The following is a 25,991-nucleotide window of genomic DNA, read 5'->3' as shown; positions in this document are numbered from 1 at the left end:
ATCTTCACCATCACTTTCATAACAGGAAGAAGATGGACAAGAGGGTGTCCTCTTTCTCGCCTTTTTCTTCTCTTGATTTTTATCATCCCTCTTTGAATTATGGTGTGGAGAAGGGTGCGATGGTCTTCTCTGCTTTGGTGGTGATGGAGAGCGTTTAGCCCGCCGTCTTTGTGGAGCCATCTCCGTCGAGGTGGCGGAAGAATCACTTCTTTCTCGTTCCTTCGGTGAAGGCTCTTGAGTTCTCCTTTGGGAAGGAGATGCATCATCAAGAAGGAAATTCTTGAGACCTTCGTATGGATTCTCTTCTTCTTCCCAAATCGGAGAGAGACCTCTTTTGGAAGTCTCACAAGGAGGCTTCCTAGGTGTTCTTTCGTCACGGTGGTGAGCTTGGAGAATCCCATGAGCACGGAGCTGCCGTTGCACTTCACTTTGGAGAGATGGATTGCCCATGGCTTGTTGAAGCCTAGAAACAAGATAGTTAACAAGCATGGAAGCATCATTAGTAGCTTGCTCGTTAGCAAAATTAAAGTTATCAACATTAATTTCACTCTATTTACTATTGTCATCCATTCTAACAACTTTTAGGTGTAAACTTCTTAGGTGTACTTTGGCACTTCAAGCCCTAGTTGCTACTCCTCTTTACCCCTTTAGAAAAAGAACTCAAGCTACTGTATCCGTGGCTCGAATACCATTAATTGCAAGGGATAGAAGAGAGGGTCGTTCAACACCAAAACAACACCGGCTCCTGTCAAGCTTCTAATAGCTCAATAGTGGTTAAGCCGTAGGCAAGCCCCGTAGGACTCCACTATTGAGACCATAGCTCTTGACAGTGATGCCCCGTTAACTGCACGAAGGCAGGCACACTGCAAGGCTGAAAAATCCCTATTCTACTTACTCACAGGCAATTAATAATACCAACCATTTATAGCTAGCTTGAGGACCTCCCTTCTTGAGCAAGAAAAGAGAAACCTTATGCTCTGATACCAATGTAACATTTAATGGCCTAAAAACTTGTGTGTAGCGGAAATTAGCATGAGCATAGTGGGCATTTCATTAGAATAGATTCCTAATGAGAATTACAAGAGTGCTTGGGTGGAGAGAGCAACAAAAAGCATAACACCTAGTTAGATAGCATGAACAATACTTTCCAAAGAGAGAGAAATTAAGCTATTGACAACAGTTTAGGATCGGATTTGCATGGAGCCGGTCCCCCCTCCAAAAGGCTTTGTATTATGGTTTCTCCCATCAAGAGAGACATTGGACAATACAATTCTTTGTGTTCCTTCAAGACTAGCTAGTGCAATGAAGATGAAAGCTTCATGCACTAAGCAAAACACTTAGCAAACACAACATCAATTATCTCCGGTCTCAGACCCAAGACCTCACACACCTTCAAAGATGGTGAGAGCTAGCAGGGTATGAGAGTAGATTGAGAGGAAGAAGGAGTATTCTTACAAGAAAGATGTACATCTCCTCACATAATCACTCATATTAGCATAGATTAGCTTAGTAATTAGCATGGTAGAGGAGATGAGCATGCATTGAAGCTTGGCTCTTGGTTGGATTTGTTGGGGTATAAAGCCCAATGTGGTCGCCCAGGTAAGTGGGCGGGCCCCCAGGTATGTACACATTCTTTTGTAAAAACCTAATAAGAACTCACTATGCTCTACACATTACAGTAGAGCGAGTTCACCATATCGTCGTGCTCTTCTTCTCGCACTCTCTCTCGCGTCGCACTTCCGCTCGTACTCCTTCAACTGGTATCAGAGCTCAGATCGAGGCTCGGGGCAGCACTGCAAGAGGCTAGAGTCATCAGCTCAGATTGGAGTGAAATTCGACAGGCGAAGACACGGCCCCAAATCTCATTTGACAGGTTGATATTGGTTCAGAGGTCACTTTACAGGGGAAACTCTGCCGAATTTTTCCCAGGAAAGTAAACCACTGTGAAGCGTAGCTATGGCTGGATCACAGGACACTGCTCTTTACAATATCAAGAAGCTGGATGGAACCAACTTCCCATTGTGGAAGAAGCAGATTTGGCACGTGTTGGTACAAAAGAAGTAGATAAAACCTATAAAGCTCAAGGGGATAAAACCAGAAGATATGGACGAAGATGAATGGAACGAAATGGATGAATTGGCACTCTCTACCATTATGCTGACTTTGGCAGAAAGCGTTTACTTCAATGTAGCAGACGAGATGTCGGCTTATCAAGCATGGTTAAAGCTCAGTGATCTTTATGAGAAGCAGAGTGCAGCTTCACAGGTATACTGGCTTAAGAAGCTTATTGACTTGAAGATGAAAGAAGGGACACCTATGTCCAATCATTTGAATGAATTCAACACAATCTATAGTCAGTTGTCAGCTCAAGGTGTCAAGTTTGATGAACCTGTTAGAGCTATGTTCCTGTTGATCACATTGCCGGAAAGTTGGGACACTTTTCGCACAGCTTTGAGTAATTTGCACCTCCAGATGGTTTGAACATAGCAGGTGTAGAAGGAAGTCTGCTTACTGAAGAAACCAATAGAAAGACAATGGACAAAGGCAAAGGAACAACCTTAGTTGTCAGGGGAAGGACCAAAGAAAAGTACAAAGGTGGAAAGAGGAATCAGTCTCGTAGCAAGTCCCGCAATGCTAAAGGCAAGAGTGACATAGAATGCTACCATTGTGGCAAGAAGGGTCACATGAAAAGAGACTGCAAAGAATGGAAAGCAGAAAAAGGCAAAGAGAAAGTTGAAGACCATGGTGAGAAGAACAAGTCCTCAGTGAAGATTCAAGAAATAAATGTGACAAACACTGTTGCAGAGGATGACAGTCTAGTGTCAGGAGACATCTACTTCTTGAAGAATACAATGGACTCAGCTCTTCTTACAGCATCTGATGGAAATGCACTGAGTGACTGGATTATAGACTCAGGGGCATCACTTCATGTGTCTCCAAACAAGAAGTGGTTTACTTCTTATGTGACCACTAAAGATCATGTTCGGCTAGGCAATGGGCAGACATGTGAGATCTTAGGTGTTGGAGATGTTCAATTGAAGTTTCAGAATGGCTCTTCTTTCACGCTGAAGAATGTGAGACATGTTCCCGCAATTACAAAGAGCTTGATCAGCACAGGTTTACTTGATGATGCTGGCTACGTCACCATTTTTGGACAGAACATGTGGAAGATATCCAAGGGTTCTATGACAGTAGCACATGGAGTAAAGTCTGGAGGACTTTACATGATTTATGTATCAAATGTCTCTAAAAATGTAATCAATGTAACCGAGCAGCCGAACGTTTCTTTGTGGCATAGCCGGTTAGGACATATGTCCAAGAAGGGAATGGAAATCTTGTCTCGTTCTGGTTATTTTCCTGGCTTTTCATTTAATGATTTTGAATTCTGTGAACATTGTCTGTATGGTAAGCAAACACAGCAGCCACATAAGCATAGAAGCAGTAGAAGAGATACACAGTTGGCACTTGTTCATAGTGATTTGTGTGGACCTATGCCTAACCTATCTCTAGGGGGAGCTTCTTACTTTATGACATTTATAGATGATTACTCGAGGAAAGTATGGGTTTATTTTCTCAAGCACAAGGATGAAGCGTTTAGTGTTTTCAAAACGTTTGTGACACTTGTGGAGAATCAGAGTGGCAAGAAGCTTAAATGCTTACGCACTGACAATGGTGGAGAGTATGTTTCAAAGGCCTTTCAGGACTTTTGTGAGTCAAAAGGTATAAAACGTGAACTTACTGCTCCTTACAATCCTCCTCAAAATGGTGTTGCTGAGAGGATGAATAGGACCATACAAGAGAAGGTCAGAAGTATGTTGTCTAATGCATAGCTGCCAAATGGGTTTTGGGCTGAAGCTGTATCAACAGCTGTTCATCTTGTAAATAGATCTCCTAGCAAGGTTTTGCAGAAGGATTCAGTGCCAGAGATGGTATGGTCAGGCAAAATGCCCTCATACAAGCATCTCAGAGTCTTTGGCTGTGAGGCATATACTCACGTTCCAAAGGAATTTAGGAACAAACTTGAGCCAAAGAGTAGAAAGTGCATCTTTCTAGGCTATGGTAATTCTGGTGAGATGGGGTACAGACTTTGGGATCCCAAATCCAGAAAGGTTGTCCGCAGCAATGATGTTCACTTTAATGAATCCAAATATCATTCTAAACCAGAGAGGGTTGAGGATATTAGAAGAGTTGTCTTCCAAGAAGATGGACCTGCACGTGCAAGACAAAATGTCAGGGCTCAAGAGGAACAAGGACAGGATAGAGTGGAACCACAGGTTGTGGCCGAGCCTGAGCCACCTATTGTGCGTAGATCTGGACGTGTCACGCGACCTCCTGATAGGTTTGTTCCATCTATGAACTATGTCATGTTGACTGATTGCAATGAGCCTTCATGTTACAAGGAAGCAGTGCAAATGAAGGACTCCGGGAATTGGCAATTGGCCATGCAGTCAGAGATGACAGCTCTGCATAAAAACAAGACATGGAAGCTAGTTAAATTACCACAGGGCAAAAAGGCTCTACCTTGTAAATGGGTTTACAGGTATAAGATCACCGCTCATGATAATCAGCCAAAGTACAAAGCAAGGCTTGTTGCCAAGGGCTTTAAGCAAGAACAAGGCATTGACTTTGATGAAGTCTTCTCTCCGGTGGTCAAGATGACTACATTGAGATGCTTTCTTGCATTGGTTGCCATATTAGATTTGGTGTTGCACCAAATGGATGTCAAGACAGCGTTCTTGCATGGTGATTTAGATGTGGAAATTTACATGTAGCAGCCAAAAGGGTTTGTTGAGAAAGGCAAGGAAGATTGGGTATGCCAATTGTTAAAGAGTCTTTATGGCTTAAAACAATCACCGAGGGCATGGTACCATAAATTCCACAAGTTTATGCTTTCTCAAGGCTACAAACGTAGTGAGTTCGATCACTGTCTATATACAAAGAAGGCTAAGGATGGTAGTTGGCTGATCCTTATTTTGTATGTGGATGACATGTTGATTGCTGGCAAGCACTTGGAAGAAATTTCAGCTTTGAAGTCAAAGATGGCAAAATCGTTTGACATGAAAGACATGGGTGAGGCAAGTCATATACTTGGTATGCGCATTGAGAGAGACAGATCAAAGAAGTTGATTTGGTTATCTCAAAGAGAGTGTATTGACAAGGTTTTGCAACGTTTCAATATGGAGAAGGGAAAGGCACTGAGTGTTCCATTGCCACCATATGTGAAACTTAGCAAACAAGATTATCCTGTGTCTAAGGAAGAACAGGCTGAAATGGATAAGATTCCATATGCGTCTGCAGTGGGTAGTTTGATGTATGCAATGATTGCTACTCGCCCAGACATTGCATTTGCAGTGGGAGTAGTAAGTCGATACATGTCAAACCCAGGCAAGAAACATTGGGAGGCAGTGAAAGGAATATTGAGATACCTGAAAGCTACAAAGAGTATGCGCATATGCTATGGGAGTCAGGATCTAAGTGTAAAGGGTTTTACAGACTCAGATTATGCAGGTGACTTAGACAACCGAAGGTCTACGTCAAGGTATGTCTTTACATTGGCTGGTGGAGCAGTATCATGGCGTTCTAGATTACAAGATTGTGTTACTCAGTCTACTACAGAGGCTGAATATGTTGCAGCATCAGAGGCATGCAAAGAATCAAATTGGCTTAATCGACTAGTAACAGATTTGGGAATCAAAGAAGAGATGCCTGTTATATTGTGATAGTCAAAGTGCTATACAATTGGCTCGCAATCCAGTTTATCACTCAAAGACAAAGCATGTGGATGTGAAGTATCATTTCATCAGGGAAATGCTCGAGGATAAGCAACTTCAGCTTGTCAAAGTTCACACCACAGAAAATCATGCTGATCTACTTACAAAAGGACTTCCCTTAGAGAGCTTTGCGCATTTTCGCAAGCAGTTAGGTGTAGGGTAGTACATCACTTCTCTACATCTCTTGTATATTAGCTTGTAGAGTAGCTTCTCTCACACTTAAAGTACCACATTGGACTTTAAGTGGGAGGTTGTTGGGGTATAAAGCCCAATGTGGTCGCCCAGGTAAGTGGGCGGGCCCCCAGGTATGTACACATTCTTTTGTAAAAACCTAATAAGAACTCACTATGCTCTACACATTACAGTAGAGCGAGTTCACCATATCGTCGTGCTCTTCTTCGTGCACTCTCTCTCGCGTCGCACTTCCGCTCGTACTCCTTCAGGATTTGCATCACAAAGCCAAGAGTTGTTGGTGTAGGCCTCCTTTCTCACAAGCTTCGAGTAGGTGATAAGCTTTCCATTAAAGCTTGAGAAGGAGAGAGAGTCTTCTTTACTTCACACATGAGGTTGTGTGAGTGTGTGTGTGTGTGTGTGTGATAATGCCTTGCAAAAATCAGCCCCCTCTCTCTCTTGGTCGACCCCTCTTGCTATTTGCTCATGCTACCCTCTCATTGGACCTCCCTAGGGCTAGCCAATGAAAATTAAGCAGCATAAGTGATAGCCTTCTGACATGTGTCCCCCTTTCCCCTTTTGTGAGAGCTTTAGGTAATTTAATAATTCAACTAAACTCTCATTGGACCCCTTTGCCTCCTGGCCAATAGGAATCAGGCAAGCCATTGGGCTGTTGAATGCTCATTGGACCCCTTGGGAGACTGTCCAATAGTCTTCTAGAGGACTTAATTCTCATTGGTTCTTTTATTAAGTGTTTTTAAATTAATTAAACTAGATTTACTCTAGCCTAATTCTCATTGGTCCACCTCCAAGGCCATCCAATAAGAATTGGGTACACCTTGTGGGCATCTGGGCTAGGGAGCTGACATGTGTCCCTCATTCCCTTTGTGTAAAGGGAGCTTGTGTGTGTGTGTGTGTGTGTGTGTGTGTGTGTGTGTGTGTGTGTGTGTGTGTGTGTGTGTGTGTGTGTGACTTTCTCTCTCGTTCCCTACAAGCGAGGATCACCCCCTCCTATGTAGGGATTTGTAAAGACTTTTGGGACACACACAAAGCATCCAATTCCCCCCATGGTTGACCTTTGGACACAACCTTTGAATTTTGGAACCTTAGCATTTTGGAAGTCTTAATGGGCTGAACCTTAGGGTCTTTTTAGCCCATTGTTGCACATGGCTCTTTTGCAGATGGCCCCCCCTTTGGATCCCTATTTTCCCTCCTTTGGATCCCTATTGTGGCCGGTCTGCTAGCTTAACCAAGATTCTAGCTTTTTCTCCCCTGGAACTTCCCCATATTAAATGATCAGTTTAACATGAGAAAATCATTTAGGAGAATTAGATATTGATTATTATGACAGAAGATGATGATGACGGCGACAACAAGAAAAGCAAGTGGAAAGATTGGTGGGTCTACCAACTCATTCATATCCGGGGGGGCATGAATGAGGAGTTCAATAATCCCGGGAAGCAAGGGATTAATTTATGGGCAAAGGTGGCTCCTAAACTAGCCACCACCTACCTTGACTTTGATAAAGATAGTGAAAGTTGTCGCAAAAAGTGGCAAGCAGTATTGCAACAATATCGTCAGGACAAAGCCCATAACTCAATTTCTGGTAATGGTAGGAGGCATATATGCAAATGGTTCGACATAGTGGATGGATACTACCACGCCAGAGCCACTGTTACTCATGTTAGCCACACTTCTTCATCAACAATGGAGGATGTTACCCCAACAACTTAAGAGAAGACCCAACCACCATGTCCTCAAGCCGAAAAGTCGCTCCGAAGTACGAGGAGTCCTTGGCCGAGATGGCTGGTACAGGAAAACTTCTCTTGGAGCATCTCAAGGATACCGCTAGCAAGAATATTGCCTTGGAGAAGGAGAGGCTCAATATACTAGCTGCTATGCGCATGACTATGAGTTATTTTTTGAAGGAATCTAGGGGGGGTGACAAGTAGTTTTAGGCTTTCCATGTTTCACAGCTTCTATGTTTTTTCAGAGTTTTGTTGTAATTTGTCAAAGCTTCCAAAGCTTGCAAATTTTATTGTTGTGCTTCGAAGTGTATGAAAATGTTTCAAGGTTTCAAAGTCTGAAAAAATTGCAATAAATTATAGTAGACCGTGAACTAAATATCTTGTAGCCTTTCAACGATTGCAGGATTCAATGGCTATATCCAAGGAAATGGCTCTCTATTGTGCACGGTTGTGTTCTTTAGCCATTTATGAATTGCTAAAGGAGCCCAGCTTTCGCAATGATGAGTCCATAGTGCAAACTTGGTTGCATGTTTGCGAGAGCATGTCACGATCTGTAAGCCTCAAGATCGTCAACCGAAGGCGGGGCCATGAACGATGGTGAGCGTGGGCATACCCACGTCCACAAGGCTTTGTCCGATGCTATCTCCTAAGTGCTTACAATGCTAGCATGTTCAAGCGCGTCTAAGGGTCAGCAAAGAAACCTTCAATTACCTTTGTGGGAAGCTTGCACCTTTCATGCAGAAGAAATCCACAAACTTTCGTAAGACTGTGCCTATAGAAGATAGAGTAGCCATCGCTCTTACCAGACTTACTACTGGCGATGGACTCTTGGGCCTTGGTGACACTTATGGATGTGCCAAAAGTACATCTTGTGGAATTGTACTTGATTTTTGCAAGGCAATCGTGAAATCTGGCCTTAGGGATATGTACATTAGATGGCCTTCAAGCTCTCGACTTGCGACATTGGCGCGTGAGTTTGAAGCAGCAAGAGGAATCCCTTTGTTGTTTGTGCAATAGATGGTTCGCACATTCCCATCATTGCACCATGTCGACTACTTCAATCGAAAAGGTTTCCACTCTATTTTGCTGCAACTAATCGTATCTGCTAATTGTTCAATATGGAATTTTGATGTTGGATGGGCCGGATCAGTGCATGACTCCTTGAATTTCACTAGAAGTGAGCTAGGTCAAAGATGTGCAAAAGGGGAACTAGGCAACTACTGTCTAGTTGGTGATTGCCCTTATCCGGCACGGCCATATATGCTAGTGCCTTTCAAAGGGTGCAAGGAAGGGCTGTCACATCTCAAGTACTACTAGAATTTCATTAAATCAAGTACAAAGATGCCAGTTGAGAGAGCTTTTGGAATGTTGAAGGCAAGGTTTAGATTTTTGTTAAAAAGATGTGACATGAATCTACGCTATGTGCCAAATCTTGTAGCAGCTTGTCTTGTGCTTCACAACCTTTGTATTTTCCATGGAGAATCTTTTGATATCTATAGAGTTGGCCACCAAGCTAGGCATACAAGCCTATGAGATGGGAGATGTCCTACCCGCAGACAGTGCTTTCAAGGGGCAAGAAGCTTCAGTCACTCCCTTAATCGGGAAATTGAGGATTCATGTCCAAAGCTATGTGGACAAAGAGGACTTCTTTATCTCTCCTCTCAAGCATGGGGATGTAATCCTAGGGGCACCATGGTTTGATCGCCTGGCTGCCAATGTTAAATTCCCTGAAAGGAGAATCTCCTTTAAGTTCAGGGAAAAAGACATGTATATAGATGCTAAGGAAATGGGTAACACTATCCCCATTGTACATACACCAGCTTTCAACAAGTCAATAAAGAGCTCTATTTCCGTGTACATGATTTTTGTCAAAGATTCTCAAAATGAACCAATGCTTTAGCAAAAGAAAATAAAAGCAACCAAAAGAAATTAGAGTTATCCAATTTTCTCAAGGGGTTTCAAGATGTTTTTATTGACGACATCCCTTGTGAGCTACCTCCTAAACGAGGTAATGATGACCATGCAATTGAACTTCTTCTAGGAAGTTCACCACCTAACAAACCTCCTTATAGAGTTTCTCAAGCTCAACAAGAGGAGATTATGCGGCAAGTGCAAGATCTATAGAGTTGGCCACCAAGCTAGGCATACAAGCAGAATTGGTGGGTCACGATGGACGTGCGGCAGAGGATCGAAGAGCAGGTGCTACATCCATGATGGAGCTTATGGCAACACGGGATGTCGGAATAGAGGAGGCTATGGAGCGTGCACAAGGCAGCGATGAAGGAGGTTCCAATGACCTTGGAGTAGGCTCCAAGAGGAGGGATAATATTGCAAAGGCAATGTACAAAGAACATGCACCGATGAATGTCCAATAATTTTTTGGAAATGAAGCTTTCGAGGAAATAGCATCATCATTATCCTCAAGTTAGAGCTTTTGTAACAAATGCATTCAAGTTCATAATTTTTATGCTATGGTTTGTACTATGCTTTATTGATGCAAATGCTAAATGCTTCTTTCACTCTTTGTTCCGCCCCACCACCCAATGTTCACACAAGCCGGCAGAAGAAAATCGAGTGACTTTTTCTTCCACCCTCTATGTGAACAAATGGGTGGCGGAAGTGTGCATTATGGAACTCTACCACGCGGAAAAGCTACTTTTGGAGGCTCTCTTCCGCCGCCTCAATGCGAACCCAGCCTTAGCAACACACACACACACAGATGCGAAGAGAGAGAAGGACATTAAAATCATTAAATTGCTATTTAAATAGCTTCATTCCCCTGTTCCTGTTTTTGACCCCTCGTTTCTGTCTCCCTCTCTCTCCCTTCCGCGCATAGTCTCTCTACGCTACCACTTCGTCTCGCCCAATTTGTGTTATCTTAGCCCTAGGGTAGAGGAGCCATATTAAGCACACTTAAAGTGGAGGCCCTATTCAAAGCACAGATTGTAGGGTTTCTATCAAAGTGTGTGCTCAAACAGGGTCGCTATAGGCCCTTTTGCATGTGGCAATTAAAAAAACTAGGTCATGGGCTCCATTTTCCCCTCTTTTTTCTAGTTTTTTGATTTATAGTGTTACAATTTTTGGTACCATTAAAGCTACAATATCCACCCCTACCACATGCCAAGGATAAGCCCTTTCTGATCCTAAAGCTGTCTAATCACCAAGCGTGGCTCTTCAGTGAGAATGGGTCAAAAAGTCTTTTCCAAAACGCATCTTCGTCACGTACAACAAGGCTTGTCACGAATTGAAGAACTGGCGATGCTCTGTATGAGCTCTCCCTCAGTCTAGATGTGAGCTACACACGCATCATTTTCTGTGGGGAATTTCCTGCAGTTTGGAGCGGGCAGGAAAGGCGCCCCCTGTTTCACATTCGTCATCATCTCCAAACAGCTTCATAGGCATCATGGCCATCTCCGAGGGACTTGCGCAGGCTCTCAGGCGGTGAGCTTTTCCTGGATGTAGCATTTTTAATATGTTGCATTCCTTGCTTCTGTAATATGTTGCAGAAGACGTGAGGACTGTTTTCTGTGCTACAAAATGTAGAGGACGCTGCACGCAGGCAAGTTGAGCTTCACCTGCGAGATCCCTCTACCCGCATACTTGCATGGCAGGCGATATTCCCGTCGAGGTTAAACACACTCAGCTCTTCGTTGGAGGCAGATTTGTCGACTCCATCTCGGGTAAGATTCTCTCTCTCTCTCTCTCTCTCTCTCTCACACACACACACACACAAACACACACACACAAACACACACACACACACACACATCGTTCTTCATCCTCTGTGCACAATGTCTGATGCTGGTGGCTTTACATGGCAGAGGTGGAAAGTACTCTGAGGATGGTTCTTGTTGTTGGAGATGAGAGGCTAAACAACATAGTTGAAGTGCTTATTACGTTGCTCCTGAAGTTCTGCATAGATCCTATAGTATCGAAGCAGAGAGCATTGGAGTAATTACGTACATATTACTATGTGGCAGCCGCCCATTTTGGGCACGTACAGAATCTGGTATCTTTAGATTTGTTTTGAAGTCTAAGCCAAGTTTCGATGAAGCACCATGGCCCATCTTGTCACCTGAAGCAAGGGACTTTGTGAAGAGGCTTCTCACGACAGATCGCCACAAAAGAATGACAGCTGCTCAAGGCCTGAGTATGTCATTGTGTATCCAAGTATGCAGGACTTCAGGCCACTAGTTGTAAATTTATGAATGCTTTCTTGAAGGGCCTAGGTGTCTAAGTAAGTGTGTTTGTTGTGTTCTATTTGTCAACACATCCGTGGATACGTGGATACCAACAAGTTCTTCTAGACATACTGATTTTCAGAATGGTGAAAACGGAGATCTAAAGTGTTGATGGTGTCGCTACTCTGGTCTTTTTCAGGTGAGATAGCTTCACTGCAATGGTTCTCACTCGCAATCATGACTACTGCTCACTTAGCTATGTTTCGATACTTCAATTAAAGTTTGTAAGTCGCATGAGTTTGGCTCTTGTTTGTTCTCGATTCATATATGTTTGTTTTGTATGTCACATACTTGCAAAAAGGTGTTTGATGTCTGCATTGTTTGACTACATTTGTTTACTCACCGCTAACAAATTGAAAGAGAGGAAAAATTAACTCTATGAAGGTAAGAGCAGTTAGGGTAGGTACACTTGTGATTTCAAGATATTACAAAACATGGAATTGTTGTGGATATAAAGGGAAAAGTTGTAAAAAGAAGGCATTCCTAACAAAAAGTAGGATGGGATAAGCAAGATCTAATGTTTTTGCTGATTCGCAAAATGTAACACTGAGAGGCTTATTGCAATTTATGTCGAGATCTTCGTAGTTTCTCCAAGCGCAACTTCCTTGCCAATGCTTGATATGGTTGATCTTGGTGGAGAGACTTGATGAGGACACCTTCAAGTGAACCATTCTCCCAAAGTATCGACCGCAATCGCTTCTCAAAGAGCTGTTGTTGTATCTCCCGTTCCTTTCTAGTTAGCTTAGCCTTGGCTGCATATGATGTCCGTTGACGGCGCTCCTCTTTCTCAGCAAGAGATTGTAGCCGCTTCTTATCCTTTTCTACTTTTCGCACTTCTCTTGCTTTGCTGATCTCCTCTTTTTTTGCATTCTTTGCTTTCATGCTTTCAACATACTGAGATGATGTGATGATCAAATTGTTTGTGTAATCCACAAAGGCTTCTCGTGGTGCTCGCCTCACACATACTTCTGTCATAGGCACTCTCAAGAGATTAATTATTCTGTTCTGCTCATCTGATGGTTGTGTGCATGAGGATGGATTCATGTTTTCTTGCTGAAAACTCAATAATGCTGGATTGTTTGCTCCATTTGTATGTTCAGTTGTCCCTTGCATGTTGTTGCATCCTTCTGTTCTTTGTGTGCTTTCTTGTCCTTGGCCTTCTGATGGGAATTGTAGTGAAAGCCTGTCATCATTTATGGGATCATCAAAGCTGAAAAGTTCTTCTCGTGAAAGATTTAATATGATGTCTTCGCTTTCAACATCATCCACAGTAGGAATCTGAACCTGATTATCATCTGCCATGGCCTTCAAAGCATCAACTGCCTCACCTTCCATAGTTGTCAATTCACCTTCAATAGAAGGTAAAGTATTTGCTACGATTGAAGCTGATGGTAAATTCTCTGGAATGTCTGAAGTTGGAGTGTTAGGCACTTGAGACTCATCACCCACCTCATTGATGTTCTCCTCGATTATTTTGATGTGATTGCATGGCATACCTTCAAATGTCACTGCATTAGCACCATGTGGCCATATTCCTGTGGCCCTAAATCCCGCCTTGATGTTCTCTGCTGTAAATGATAATGTCAAAGCTTTGGATGCAATTGTGGCAAGTTCACCTTTACTGGCCTGAGAGCTTGCTGTCTTTTGTTGCCATATAGCTCGCTCCTTACGAAAGTTGGCCTTTAGAGACTTGAAGACTGACACATCTAAAGGTTGTAACTTATGAGACGTATGTGCAGGTAAAGTAACAATGTCAATACCTGAGTCATAAGCCTTGGCAACCACCTCCAAGGACACATGGCTTCTGTGTCCATCCAAAATCAGCAAATGTCTATGCTCAAATCCCATCTGTTCATTGATGACTTTATTAAGTGATCCAGCCATGCTTGAAATAGCTCTCCGTCATCCATGCCTTCCGTTGCATTGCCATTGCTGCACCTGGTTCACAATGTTGAATGTAATCGCTTCCGATTTTGCTGCCTTTGAAAATGTAGTATGATGGGATTGATTGTCCAGCAACATTTACACAGCACAAAACAGTCATCCATTCTCTTGAATCACATGTAATACCATAAACTGACTTTGTTCCCTTTCTTGCAAGTATTTTGATTCCTTTGTCTCTTGAACCTTGAAACCCTCTCTCATCCGCATTCCAAATGTGTGATGGTGGATATTTATTCGCATCATAAAGCTTTTTAAGGTTATCATGTAGTGTCCTCACAATCTCAGGTCGAAACCTTGTGGCTCTTGTTTGTTCTAACCCTTCTGAAATTCGGAAAACTAACTCAGGATGTTGCTTTCGAAAACCTTGCCACCAGCTTTTTCCTGGAATTCCATTACTGAAAAGTATGTGCCTCGTTTACGGATTTCTGCAACCTTTAACTTCACATCGATTATAGATACGCCGTGTCCTGAATCGCACTTGAAAAATATCCACTGTAGCAAAGCTTTTTCTTCTTCTAAATTGAGCACGGTCTTAGGTCCTCGTCGTTTCTTGCACGTTCTTCCCTCTTCCCAGCTTGCTATAGCAGATTTGCTTATGCCAAATTGAACAGAACATTTCTGCAAAGAAAGGCCCTCTTCACGAGCTGTCAAAGCCTTGGCCATGTCCTCTTCTGTCCATGATAATGTATTGCGCTGCACTGGTTTCTTTGCCTTTTACTTGCTTTGTCTTCATTGACTATGAGAGGCTCCTGGGTTTGTGTGTATGGCTTTGAAGTCACTGATTTGGGAAATCTGACTCTAGTTTGAATTGCAAGTGGAGCGCTTGATTTAGAAACCTTGTTGCAGCTTCTTTGTTTCTTGTTTTTCAAGCCGACTTTGGAGGAGGGAGAGATGATTGGACATTGGTTTTTTTGTGTGGTTTTGCCTGTTGTAGTCTTTCTGGTTCTCATCCCTCTTTTCACCATAGTCTACATAGACAAAAAGACCTGTCTTAATTATTACAAAAAAATGCTAAAGATGTTGTTTGGAAAGAAAACAAAAAGAATCTGTCTGCAATTTACCTCTTAGTCCTCAAATCTCTGTAGAAGCTTCTCGTACTCCTTAACTGAAAACTTTTTCTTAGGCACTGGAGGAGGAAGTTCTTCAGGGCTTGCTGGTCTTTTTTGTAGCAGTGGTGGAGGTTGGGTCTTTGGGGTTACAAACTCAGCTTGCTTTCTAGGCACTAAGCACATGAATGGGGGTTTCACGTGGACACGACCACAACAACAAACTCGTCCGCCGTTGTGATGGAGCAACATGGATGTGCATAGTAGGTTTGCAAGTACTGGGTGCCTCTCAAGCAAGCATTTCTTGCACTCACATGGAGCTGTCCAGGCCATCAAGGCACATTCTGTATTGGACTTTAAATCTGAAGGTGATTATAATCTCTCGAAGAAAAGAGAGTAGTGACTGATAAAATCTGCAGAAAAGAGGGTAGTGCCTAATAGGATGTTTTGCAGTGTTGATGAAGGATGGGTTTGGTAGTGTATTTGAGAGTGAGCTGGGGTTGATTTGCAGTGTTGTAAAAATGGTGTGATTAAGTGCTGGTGATTAACGTTGCTGCTAATCCATGCTCTACGCATTCTGATGTATTTATCAAATCTATGTTTATCTTAGTAAAATCTGAGCTGTTCAAGTGCCTTTAATCTGGATGAATCCGGCAAGGTGTTTGCTATTGGTGGAATTTGTTGAGCGCCAGTTTTTGGTTTGAATCTGCATTCAATGTGTGTACATGCTTGAAATAATGAGATAAGAGGGTCGAGTCTTAAGAGGGAGGTAGTCTAGTTTAGAGTATGGTATTCATGATTGCTGATCTGCTCTTACCTCGTTGGCGCTATTACGTGGGAGATGAGGCGCCATATTTGGAGAGAGAGTGCGTTGGAAAGGAGTAAAGGCCACGTCCAATTCTTTGCTGATGGCCACGCTTTCTTTCCAACCTTTAATTTGGTTCTAAAAAGTGTTGTGCTTGGGCCCGCTTAAATCTCTTTTTTGGCCTTAAACTGGAACCCATCCGACAACTAGCTCCCTTACCCTATTACACTAGCACATGGAGCTGGTGCGGCCAGGGGGAGGAGGAAGGTAGCCGGCTGCCATCAAGTGAATTTTGAGCACAACAGGGCTGCCGCTGCCTGCCGGAGGATTGAAGGTCCAGAAACTGCCAACTAGGAGCTCATACCAATTTGTGTCTCTATTTCGGAGCTCATCGGATCTCTCTCCCCCCCTTCTCCCCGTCTGTTTTTATTCTCTCTCTCTCGCCTGTTCTTTCACACGTCGATTTCTCTCTTTCATATGCTTCTTGAACAAGAATTTCAGGTACAGATCCGTCACTTACGTAATTTGTCATCCCTCTAATTTTTGTTGTTTTCTGTTAAGGTTATTCTTCTTTTCTCTCATCTTCACTGCACAAAGAGATCCTTGAAACAGGGAAGAGTTCGGACATAGATATATGTAAGAAAGTACGCTTTCTCATGTAATGAACTGCTTCTATGTGTGTGTGCTCTCATGTATGCATTCATCTTTCAAAAGAAACGCCTCTCTGCTGCAACAGAAGACCTCATGTAGCTGAGTGCCTTCAGCTGTTGCTGCTGAAACAGAGTTTGCTCTCACTTTTTCTAGAGTAATGTCCAATCTGGTCGTTGATACCGTGGTTTCAGAGGACGATTCTCCTATGCTCGAGTCTCTATTGCTCCCTCTCTGTCATAGGCTCTACACAGGTTTCCCTGCCCATTTCTTTGAGAAGGGTATGTTGCTGGAAAGTGTATTCCAAGTAGGGTATCTCCACATTAAAGGCAACTTGCAATGGAGACAGGTCTAGAAGTCTAGCAGTCTAGGGTTAGAGATGGAGAGATCGAAGAGGGGATAAGTTAAGAAGAGAACAGAATGTGGAGGACGCTAGGTAGCATGTGAGATTCCCACGTGAGCTCAATGAACAGTATCTTTAGAAATAGGGGCGAGTTTGAGTGATTTGGTCATTGGCAAAAGGTCACAAGGGATTAGGGGTTCTCATCCTCCATGCTGGAGGCTAAGACAACTGTTTCTCAAGGAGCCTGATGTGCGCTCACGCGTACTGTTCTTGTTTGTTTGTGATGTTGGATTGTCTCATGTTGTGTACAGGATTGATCCGGCAAGGGACTAATACTCTCACTTATCATCTTTAAGGGGTTGGTGCCAATCGGCATTGGGAGCTCTTTAGGCTTGCATCATTGAGTTGCTACTATTTGGTGCGCTTCTTTGATCCTTCAGCGTCAGCAGCTCTGCCACGCCTTGAACCTAGAATTCAGTTTGGAGGAGTTTGAGAGTAGACATGTGGTTCCAAGATATTTTCTTACTGTGTCCGTTCCCCACGTACTATTCGTGAATCAGACAATGATTGAGACATTGGGAGGAGTGGTTGTTCAAGTAGTACCCGGGATTTAGCTGTCTCAAAGACGACAAATTAGAGTACAAATGTTATAAATTTTTGTTAACTTGGCTAACAATAATCAAGAGAGTAGAATGAACATTGATAGCTTTGATTTTGCACATGAAGGTGCTAATAATGATGCTCCCATGTTTGTGAATTATCTCATCACTAGGTTGCAGCAAGCTATGGGCAACCCTGCTTTGCAAGTCGAAGTTACTCAACAATTTCGTGCTTATGGAATTTCCCTTCCTCTCCAAGAGGAGAAAGAGCTTAGGAGGCCTCTTGAAGAAAAACCCCCAAATGAAGACTCTCTTCCATTCGAGAGGAGGAATCCAAAGAGCAAAAAAGCAATGAAAGTTTAAGTTCCTTTGAAGATGTGGATCCACGAAGACGGTGGTCTAGACGATCGCCCAGTCCTCCCAAGAGGAAAAGATCAACACATAGTCCTTCTCTTCATCAATCCGAAATGGAAGAGAGGAAACAAAGGAAGAAAAGGGTTAGGAAGAGGTCACGCTCTTCTTCTTCTTCTTCACCTCCTCCTCTTCCGATGAAAGCTATGACTATTCTCTTAGAGAATACAAGAGGGGAGGACATCGCAAATCATTCTCTACATGGCAAAGGTCACAAAAGCTAAAGAAGTTCAAGGAGGGGGAAAAGAGTATCTCTTTTCTCACCTATGATGTCACCTTTGGTGCTACCAACAAAGTGTTGGCCTTCATCCAGCAATTTGATGCGGCCTTTGGAAACGAGGGCTTTACGGAGTCGTCCAAGCTACGTCATGTAGCTATGCACTTTTAAAATCAGCTCGTCAATGGTGGGCTAGCCTTCGTGGCAATGACGAAGCCCCAAAGACATGGAAAACTCTATGAGTTTTCATCATGAAGCAACACCTTGCAAGCGATGCAAAAGACAAAGTGCTTATTGAATGGCGCAGCTTGAAGCTTCTCTCTCATGAGTCTATCCGCAAGTATGTAGACAAGGTTTGGGATTTACATCTCAAGGTTGATGTCTTTCAAAAGATAGACTTTGCCGAGCAAAGGTAGCAATTCTGTGCGGGATTACCTAAAGAGATGGCCGAATACATCAACTCTCAACGGCCTGGTACTATTAGCGAAGTAATCCATTACACCATGGTTGCTTCATGCATCAATTTCCATCAAGGGGCTAGACGGAATGTCAAGCCCATGGAAAACAAAGACAAAAATGATGCAAAGGGGAAAACCAATGTTCAAAATTCTTCCCAAAGGCACTTCCAACAACAACAACAACAATCGGTCCAAGGAGAAGGGAGTTTACAAAGGCAAAAACAAACTCTCTCCTGAAGAGCTAGTGTTTCAAGTGTGGGGAGCAAGGACATGGCTATCTTTCCTACCCCAAGAAGAATACTCGCAATGAGACTCCTAGGGCTTCCACCATCGAAGCTCCAAAAGAGGATGCTCATTGCAAAGGGATCATCACTTTCCTATGCCTGGGGAAAGGTAAGTGAGCATGATTCCTTCATCTTGTTTGACCCTGGCTCTACCTACAACTTCATATCAATGGAGTTGGCCACCAAGTTGGGCATTCAAGCTTTCGAGATGGGAGATATGGTAATGGCTGATGTAGCTTTCAAGGGACAGCAAGCCTCCGTTACTCCCTTGATTGGGAAGTTGAGGCTTCATGTTCAAAGCTATGTCGACAAAGAAGAGTTCTTCATCTCTCCTCTCCAACATGAGGATGCTATCCTATGGGCACCATGGTTTGATCGCGTGGCTTCCAATATGAAGTTTCCTCAAAGGAGAATCTACTTCACCTACAAGGGAAAGAATATGTATATAGATGCTAATGAGCGTGGTCACACTATTCCACTTATGAATCCTCCTGCTTTTGATAAGTCAATGAAGAGCTCAGTTTTTGCATACATGAATTTTGTCAAAGAGTCTATAAAAGATCCTAATGTTTCATCAAATGTAAATGGTAGGAATCAAGAAGAGTTAGACTTGTCTAATTTTCTAAAGGATTCCAAGATGTGTTCATCCATGATATCCCTATGGACTTACCTCCAAAACGAGGGGATGATGACCATCACATTGAGCTCCTTGCAAGAAGCTCACCGCCTAACAAGCCTCCTTATCGAGTCTCACAAGCTCAACAAGAGGAGATCATGAGGCAAGTACAGGAATTAATAGACAAATGGATGGTGAGGCCTAGTTCCTCTCCTTTTTGTTCTCCAGTCCTTTTAGTGCAAAAGAAAGATGGTACATACCGTATGTGTGTGGACTATCGAGCACTAAACCATATCACTATCAAAAACAAATTTTCCGTGCCTCGGGTAGAAGATCTGTTTGATAAGCTACAAGGATCTACCTACTTCAGTAGGATTGACCTTAAGAGTGGCTATCATCAAATAAGGATAGTAGATGAAGGTATCGTAAAGACCACTTTTCGCACAACGTTTGGTCTTTATGAATATTTAGTCATGCCTTTTGGCTTGACTAATGCACCAGCTACACTCAATCGTTTAATGGAGAAAATTTTTAGACTGTGCAATAAATTCATTGGAGTGTTCTTTGATGGTATCATCATCTACTCCAAGTCTTTGGAGGAACATAAGCAACATCTCCAAGTGATTTTTCAAGCATTGAGGGAGAATAAGCTTTTTCTTAACCAAAAGAAAAGTGAATTTTTCCTTCAAGAGATTCAATACCTAGGTCATACTTTCTCTCAAGATGGTATCCGTATGGATCCATCAAAGTTGGAGGTAATAAAAGCATGGCCTAACCCAAGGAATCTACATGAGCTAAGAAGCTTTATTGGTATGTGTGCATACTATAGACGCTTCACAGCAAAACTCTCTCAAGTAGCAGGACCACTACATGACTTAACTAAGAAGAACGTTAAGTATATGGACAGCTAAGGAGCAAAACGCTTTTGATAAGCTCAAAGAGAAGCTTACTTCCCAACCAGTCCTCATGCTTCCTGTTCTCTCAAAGCCATTTGAGGTCCAATGTGATGCTTGTGGTGATTGCCTTGGAGCAGCTTTGCTTCAAGAAGGGCATGCCATAGCATATGAGAGCCGAAGGTTCAATACGGATGAACGAGTCTTGGGCATTTATGAGAAAGAGCTTTTAGCTATTTTACATGCCCTAGACACATGGAAGCACTACTTATCGAGGACTCCATTCATTCTACAAACTGACCACCAAAGTCTCAAGTATTTCATGATACAAACCAAGTTCTTTGACAAACAAATGAGGTGGGAAAATTTTCTTTCGCAATTTAATTTTCATATTGCTCACATTGTTGGTAAGCACAATCAAGTGGCCGATGCACTCTCACGGTGACCAAATGTTAATGCGTTGTCTATAGCTACTTACAATGATCTATCTTTATGATGGATGAGTATGCTACTGACCCTGACTTTAGAGACATAATGTCAGCCCTTGCTTTAGGGAAGAAAGAGGAACCATTCACCTTGCAGGATGGTTATCTTCTCCACGGCAATAGGCTGTGTTACACATTCCCTTCGTGAGAAAGTTATGTATGAATCCCATGCTCCTGCATATGCGGGACATAGAGGTATTCAACCCACTCTCCGAGGAGTAGACATGTACTTCTATTGGCCTACCATGAAAGTGGACATACAAGAGTATGTTTCAAAATGTGTAGTATTCCAAAAGACCAAGTATGATAGAGGGAAGCAACTTGGATTATTCCAGCCATTGCCTATTTCAAATTCACCATAGGAGAGTATATCCATGGATTTCATCTTTGGATTACCTAAGTCTATCCATGGGAATACGGGAGTATGGACAATAGTCGACACGTTTAGCAAGCAAGTACACTTTATTCTTGTCAAAAAGACTATTAAGGCACTCCAAATGGCAACTCTCTTCATATCTCAGATTTTCAAGCACCATGGATTACCCACATCCATCGTGTCAGATAGAGATCCTAGAATGACCAGTAATTTCTGGAACGGTCTCTTTGAAAATCTAGAAACAAGATTGAATTTCTCTTCAGCCTATCATCCACAAATAGATGGCCAAAGTGAGATAGCTAATCTTACGATACTCAATCTACTCAAGACTTACGTTATCAAAGTAGATCAACGCTCACAATGGGCAAAATATTTACCTCTTGTAGAGTATGCTCACAATAATACTGTACATACTTCTACGAGAAAAGCACCTTTTGAGATCATTGAGGGAAGACCAAAAAGTCCCTTTCTAGTCAAAGTACATGGGAAGATCTTGGCCGCCGATGAGTATAGTTGTGACCTACCAGAATCTTTTCAAAAGATTAAGGAGGCTAAATCCATCTCTCAACAAAGGCAAAAAGCTGCTGCTGACAAGCACAGAAGGTCCTTAACGTTCAAAGAAAATGATTGGGTCTTACTTAAGTTTCCTAAGGCTCGATTAAGGCAAATGACGGGCAAAAATCCTACGGGCCATCAAAAGTATTATGCTAAGCTAGCAAAAAGATACTATGGTCCTTTCCAAATTTTGAAGCCATTTATTTTTGTGGATTCCCTATTAAAGTCAAAAGGTATCCACCACTTGTTTAATAATTTCTGCATCAAATTCCATCCTAGTGGCTTTTAACACCACCTCTAGATCCCATAGCTTCAACAATGCTTGTTCACTCTGGTGGAAAACATATTTTCGAATATTGGTGTGGGGCACTGAGAAAACCTGTTGCGTCTTCTCCACTTGTTGCTCTATAAATTGTGTAGCTTCATCAACCGCTTTCGGCATCTACTCTGAAACCTTCTTTGTCTTTGCCATGGTTGCGTCTTTTGAGTAATCTTGTGAAGATGACAATGCACCTGTGGTGGTGGAGAAAGAGAAACACAAGAGCTTTGGAGTGCCAAGTTTAGAATGAAAAGGTGTGGCATAGAAGGTGAAGGCAAAGATGTAGGACTTGCTATGGGTTGTGTATGCGAAGAAGGTGTAGAAGGGTCTGCAAGGGGAGAGGCGAGTCATGTGATAGTTTGAGAAAGAAGTGCAGGATCCCGCACCCTTTGCATAGTTATCTTTATACGCACCATAAATGATCCACGCTCTTACTCTCTTGGTTTTAAGGTTGCCATCTACCACATGGCAGCTATGCATTGATCTAGTTACCTACTCATTACCTGGAAGATTCTACCTTTCATTGTTGATTGCATGTGACCATTAGAATTGTCACACCATACTAGCTTTGGCTTTATGTGTGTTTGAACTGGAAATACTCCAACTACTACTCTCACCAATTCTTGGCAACTTTCCTTTGGCGTGATGTGAATTAAGAAAATTACTCCTAGAGAGAACAAATACATCATTATGGCTACCTGTTATGTGAGCAAGTGGGTAGAGGCAAAGACACTACCAGACAATAATGCTAAATCAACTGCTGTGTTTCTATATGAGAACATCATCTGCAAATATGTTTGTCCCATAGAGATAGTTTTTTATCCGGGTACCCACTTCATCAATGACACTATGCACATACTGATGGAATTATTCTTAGTTAAGCACAAGAAATCAACACCATATTATCCAAGGTCAGGCAGAAAGTAGAAACAAGACTATCAAGACCATTCGCATGAAGATATTCCAGAAAGAACCACGTAAAATGGGATACCAGAATTCAGAAAATGTTATGGGCCTAATCAAACTTCCTATAAAGTCACTACTAGAATGACACCCTTTAAGCTTGCATAGGGCACAGAGGCAGAAGTCCCCATGGAGCTTGTCATTCCCAGTCTCAGATTGGTCGTAGAGTATGGGATGGATTTCAATTAGAATTTGAAGCAAAGGTTGGATGATTTATTACAGCTTGATGAGATCAGACAATGTGCTATGCTGGAACAAGAGGTTATTCAGCAAAGGAGGAAACACCGGCATGATAGTAAAATTAAGGTTAGAGAGTTCAATAAGGGTGATTTGGTACTACTATATCAGTCAAAATTGGGACCAAAAACATAATTTGAAGATAGCTTGGTCTTGGCCCTTTGAGGTTGACTGGGTATTCTCCAATGTAGAAATAAGGTTATGAGATTTATCTGGATTGGTGTTGGTTGGAGTTGACAATGGGACCAAGGTCAAATTGTATTATGCCAGGTCAGAGGAAATCCCAGTAGCACTAGCACCAAAAAATGATTCAGATTCAGAAAGTGAACTACTGGATTTATTCCACATCATGCCAAAAGAGAGTTGCCAAGAATTGGTGAAAGTAGTAGTTGGATTATTTCCAGTTCAGACACACATAAAGCCAGAACTAGTATGGTTTGACAATTCTAATGGTCACATGCAATCAATAATGAAAGGTAGAATCTTCCAAGTAATGAGTAGGCAGCTAGACCGACGCATAGCTGCCATGTGGTAGATGGCGGTCTTAAAACCAAGAGAACAAGAGCGTGGAGCATTCATGGTGCATATAAAGATAACTATGCAAAGGGTGCGGGATCCTGCACTTCTTTCTCAAACTATCGCATGACTCACCTCTCCCCTTGCAGACCCTTCTACACCTTCATCGCATACACAACCGATAGCAAGTCCTACATCTTCGCCTTCACCTTCTACTGCCACAACTTTTCATTCTAAACTTGACACTCCAAAGCTCTCGTGTTTCTCTTTCTCCACCACCACAGGTGGATTGTCATCTTCACAAGATTACTCAAAAGACGCAGCCATGGCAAAGACAAAGAAAGTTTTAGAATAGATGCCGAAAGCGGTTGATGAGGCTACACAATTCATAGAGTAGCAAGTGGAGCAGACGCAACAGGTTTTCTCAATGCCCCACACCAATATTGGAAAATATGTTTCCCACCAGAGTGAACAAGCATTGTTGAAGCTATGGGATCTGGTGTTAGAAGCCACTAGGATGGAATTTGATGCAGAAATTATTCAACAAGTGGTGGATACCTTTCACCCTAATAGTGAATCTACAAAAATAAATGGCTGAGAAATCCACGCCACATTAGCAATCCTAATGTAGCGACTTTATAGGTAGTTTGATAGGACCATAATGCTGTTTGGAGAGACAAAGAAGGTTTCAGAGCAGATGTAAGAAGCAATTGATAAGGCTACACAATTCATTGAGTAGCAAGTGGAGCAAATGCAACATGTTTGCTCAGTGCCCCACACCAATATTGGAATATACATTTTCCACCAGCGTGAACGAGCATATTGTTGAGGCTATGGGATCTAAGGTGGTGTTAGAAGCCACTAGGATGGAATTTGATGTAGAAATTATTTAGCAAGCGGTGGATACTTTTGACCCTAATAGTGGATCTAAAATTAATGGTTGATAAGTAGAGGCCACAACAGCAGCCCTGGGACATGCCTTCAAAATGTCTTACAATGTCAAGGCCAAACCATGCTCAGCTGAAGAAGCCAGCAAACACCTAAAGGAGGACATTGAGGCAACAAAGAAACGGAACAAGGGAGCTCAGGAAGTCCCTGTGGTAGCCTTGAGGTTTGCGCCAATATATAAGTTCATAGCTAAAGTCATTAGTTTATAACTGCTCTAATAACTCACCTGAAATTGAAACAATCCTCAACAGCTAAGTTAGTTGAGCAAGATAAAGGAAAAGGGGCATTAGCACTCACCCCTATTGATTTGGCCCAAACTCCATCGAAAATTGTAGAACAATAGAAGACCATTGAGATGCGGCAAGCTCCACCAACTGACAAAAGGAGCAAGGACGACTTCTCAAGTTAGCCTTACCGGCTCCTCAAGTTCAACAAAAGCAAATGGACCGACTCCAAAGACTTCAAAAGAAGCCATTGCATGGGAGGATGGTGGTTCAATGAGCAGATAAGGCATTGGTGCCTTTACCCACTTGTCTCATTGCATATGAGACCTCTCAAACGGCCATTGATGCTACTGACGGATGTGTTGCCACCATGATGTCTGGGTGGAACACTATGAGCAGATAAGGCATTGGTGCCTTTATCCACTTGTCTCATTGCATATGAGACCTCTCAAACCACCATTGATGCTACTGACAGATGTGTTGCTACCATGATGTCTGGGTGGAACACTATGGTAAACACCAAGGGGCAATTGATAGAAGCCCAACAGAAGACTCGTGGCTCGGTAGTAGTTGCGCTTCATACAAAACGTTAGGCCAACAAAACAGAGCTAGAGAAGGCCACGCAGGAGATTGATCAACTTCGGGCCAAGACGCTAGAGCTCTTCATCATTGAGCATAATAACGATGCTCGCCTCATAGCTTCCCTACAAAAAGACATAGATGCACTAAGAAATGACAACAAACGATTAACTAAGAAGAAGCAATTTGCCGAAGAAGAAAAAGAAAAGCTATAAGGGAGGTTAATACAGAAAAGACTGCTCTGAAATCGGTAATGGCCAGTCATCACACCCTCAAGCAAGCAATCACAGAGAAGTACATCTACCAATTCCTGGTGGATATTACAGATTTTGAGGGAAATCTCACTTTAAATATGGAAGATCTACAAAATTTGGTGACAAACATGAAATCTAATTAAGAGGACAAATCTGAAGAATGTACAGGAGCTCTGGTTAATCACATGCTAGTTGAGTACATCAAAAACCAGGATTTTGAAGATGATGAAGAAGAAAAAGAGGATGACTAGGACCAAGGGGTTGACATCGGACCTGACCACGATGATGATGAAGATAATGATGATGATCAACCCCCTCCCGACTTTGCTACGGGTGGGAA

At 42.5% G+C, this 25,991-nt stretch overlaps 2 pseudogenes across 2 annotated transcripts in view; one reads left to right on the top strand and one right to left on the bottom strand.

Moving 5' to 3' along the window:
- Positions 1 to 13,027: 13,027 nt before the first annotated feature.
- LOC147438117 (MFS-type transporter clz9-like) lies at positions 13,028 to 14,538 on the bottom strand (annotated as a pseudogene).
- A 1,382-nt stretch (positions 14,539 to 15,920) lies between these two features.
- LOC147438116 (chaperone protein dnaJ 49 pseudogene) overlaps positions 15,921 to 25,991 on the top strand; it is a 53,120-nt pseudogene continuing 43,049 nt past the window's right edge. The window contains exon 1 of one of the 2 annotated variants that reach the window (XR_015184938.1): positions 15,921 to 16,227. The product of XR_015184938.1 is annotated as a chaperone protein dnaJ 49 pseudogene, transcript variant X1 (transcript). Of the gene's footprint in view, positions 16,228 to 16,340; positions 16,363 to 25,991 lie in introns of those variants that run through there. The other variant, XR_015184939.1, reaches the window with a different exon arrangement.

Source organism: Adiantum capillus-veneris, chromosome 17 (assembly GCF_014529385.1).
Source record: "Adiantum capillus-veneris isolate H3 chromosome 17, ASM1452938v2, whole genome shotgun sequence".
Taxonomy (NCBI): Eukaryota; Viridiplantae; Streptophyta; class Polypodiopsida; order Polypodiales; family Pteridaceae; genus Adiantum; species Adiantum capillus-veneris.
Note: the sequence above shows the minus strand (reverse complement) of the source record. Positions and strands in the feature narration are given on the sequence as shown.